General features: G+C 38.2%; 1 pseudogene; it reads right to left on the minus strand.

Moving 5' to 3' along the window:
- Positions 1-1,933: 1,933 nt before the first annotated feature.
- LOC141492123 (TBC1 domain family member 16 pseudogene) lies at positions 1,934-2,887 on the minus strand (annotated as a pseudogene).
- Between the last annotated feature and the right edge of the window lie 135 nt (positions 2,888-3,022).

Below are 3,022 nucleotides of genomic sequence, written 5' to 3' on the forward strand. Positions count from 1 at the left end.
TTCCAGAATCTTTTCACAGCTCTCTGGGTAACCCACTCAGAATTTAAGGAACTAGAACTGTTAGGACATTTTTTTTTTTCCAATTAAGTTTTCACTTAGTTTTTTCTCCTTGGATTTATTAATATACTATATATATATATATATATATATTATATATAAATATACATTTTGTTTTTCTAGATCTACTCATATATTCAATTTTGTGTCTATTTATATATATATATAATTCACGTGTCAAGTAGTTTTAATATATACTATACACTTGTCATCTACATATATTTTATGTGTGTGTGTGTATATATATATATATATATATACACGTGTGTGTGTGTGTGTGTGTGTGTGTGTGTGTGTGTGTGTGTGTGTGTATGGGCATATAGGTGAGTATGCAGTTAAGTGAACCAGGGTATAGAGTGCTGGGCCAGTAGAGGCAGGAAGACCTGAGTTCAAATTTGACCTCAGACCCTTGCTAGCTGTATGACTTCAGTTACCTGTCTGAGAAATGAGAGAAGGAAAGGGTAAATCATTCTAATATCTTTGCCCAGAAAATTATTAGAGGAATTATGAAGAATCAAACATGACTTTAAACCCATAAAGAACGGCACTATGAATGTGTGTGTGGGCACTTGAGGCGTCTCTTTCTGAGAGGTTGGGCCCCCTGGTTCAAAGTGCTCTTAATTAATTTGCATACATTCAGAAAAATATAGGTTATAAACCCTCACTTATGTGTTCCTTTTACCAGTCAGCCAGAGGACACAATTAGTTTAAAGAATAATCATTAGTGAAATAGCATAGTTAGAAAAGAAGCAATAGACTCTTTCTCCCATAAACTTAGGGTATTATAGTATCCTACAAAAGTATTAGAATTCCTTTAAGCTATTTGTGCAGTATTTAAGCTATTAAAATATTTAAGCATTAAAGTTTAAAACTACATTAAAATTTTTGGGAGACCTGTGTTTGTAGGAGAGCATGCTCTGGTAATGTTGTAGAAATACTCTACTTTTTTTTCCTACTTGTATATTTCATTAAGGAACTATTCTTTAAGCTAATTCTTTTGTAATTTTTTTAACCCATCCAAATTCCTTTTGATTACTGTACTTGATGGGTGTGAGCCATGAGCCTGGCAGGATACTCTGATATAGAAAAAACCTTTATCTTCCAAGGAGACAGCCAAGTGAGGTAAATGATATTTTTCTTCAGAAAGTCTATTGTTTAGGCTCAAGAGGAGGTAATTTCTTTCACATATGAGGGTAGATAAAAAACCTATAGTATCTATGTGAAAAGTCTCAAATTCCCCAAATCCTATGCCACCTTGTCCAAGGACTCTCAAATCAACTGGGCTATTTTGAGTGATAGCTCTATGGCTCTGAGTGGAAGTCATATAGCTTCCCAAGTTAATAGGAGAGAGAGAGAGAGAGAGAGAGAGAGAGAGAGAGAGAGAGAGAGAGAGAGAGAGAGAGAGAGAGAGAGAGAGAGAGAGAAAGAGAGAGATACTTTGAGGATATAGCTTGAAGATTTCACCTGGAGACTATTCTTAATTCAGCTCTGAATGCAGAAATTGGATGACTTTCCCAATATACCTATCCTTAGATATTAGAAGTTGGTTGCTAATAAGTCTGGGCTAATGATGAAGATGGATGGGGATTATCCCAGAAAATTACTCCTTATTTCAAATAGGCAAGCAGGCCATAAGAAAAGGCCAGGGACTCTGCTACCCTAGGAATGAAATTCCAATTAGGTTTCATCATTTTGTCATAAAGCTGAATTTTCTTTGGGTGGGTGGTCTCATCAGTCTATTTCTATTGCTTTCTGATGCTGCCATAAAAAGGAAAAGTTTATTCTCCATTCTTTCAATGGCAGTTTTGCCTGTCTAAATCTGATGTCCCTTAATGAAGTTTCCCCTGAAAACATTCCATCCAATCCCTCTTCAGTTCTATGAATTGATCCTTGTATAGAGGTTGAAGCCTTCTAATGTCTTTGGGCCCTTCTTGCTTTCACTGGCAGAGTTTTGGAGAAGGTGTTTCTACTGTCCCACCATTCAGATTCAGACGGGGGCCTGGTATACTCCACAAGTGATTCCCACATGCCTTTCCCAGAGTGTTTACAGAGATCATGAAGACTACAAGAGATCTGGAGTAAGAGGCAACACTAATATAGCAAACTCTTCATCTTCCTGAGTATGAGTCCCCTATTCATGTACATGGCCAGATATCCAAAGCATAGAACCATCTGGTCAGTGGCCAACTGTTATTCAATGACACCATCATTGTAGATCACCACAATAGTCACCCATATGAAATGGTGGAAGTGGGTGTAGTAATGAGCCTGTTAGGTTTCCCATATGCACAGGGCTTCTGCAATAGACCATATTTTCCCAAAGAAACTGGTAAAATCCCTGGTGTGACAGCCAAAATAGCTCATAAAGGCAAAGTAGCTTCTTCATATCCTCATCCTAAGGAGAACCGACCAAATTTATGTAGGAAGCACAAAAAGGTTTCTGATCTAGAACCTCAGTCAAGATTGAGAGTCTTCAGGTCTGACATGCCCTGGGAGTAGCCAGTGATTCGTCTGCATGTCACATAGTTCAGCAAAATTCTCATCACTCTCCACATTTGAATTGTCTTCTCCTCAAATTACTCCAGTCTATCCAAACCATATCTTTGTCGACAAGGAACCGCATATGGCATTAAAATTCCTTTTGCTCTTCTAGAGTCATTGAAAGATTTTTTTTTTTTTGCTGGATCTCTGAGGATTTCCCCCTCTCTCCTGTACTGTCAATGCCTCTTGCTCACCTACTACAGACTGTACTAACATACATCATGTCATATCATGCCAAAGATGTAATAGCATAACAGGAAGGGCAAGACCTACCCCAAGGTTGATACATTAATGTCCTTAAAAGAAATGGCCTTGGGGGCAGCTAGGTGGCACAGTGGATAGAGCACCGGCCCTGGAGTCAGGAGTACCTGAGTTCAAATGAGGCCTCAGATACTTAATAACTACCTAGCTGTGTGACCTTGGG

Source organism: Macrotis lagotis, chromosome 6 (assembly GCF_037893015.1).
Source record: "Macrotis lagotis isolate mMagLag1 chromosome 6, bilby.v1.9.chrom.fasta, whole genome shotgun sequence".
NCBI lineage: Eukaryota > Metazoa > Chordata > Mammalia > Peramelemorphia > Peramelidae > Macrotis > Macrotis lagotis.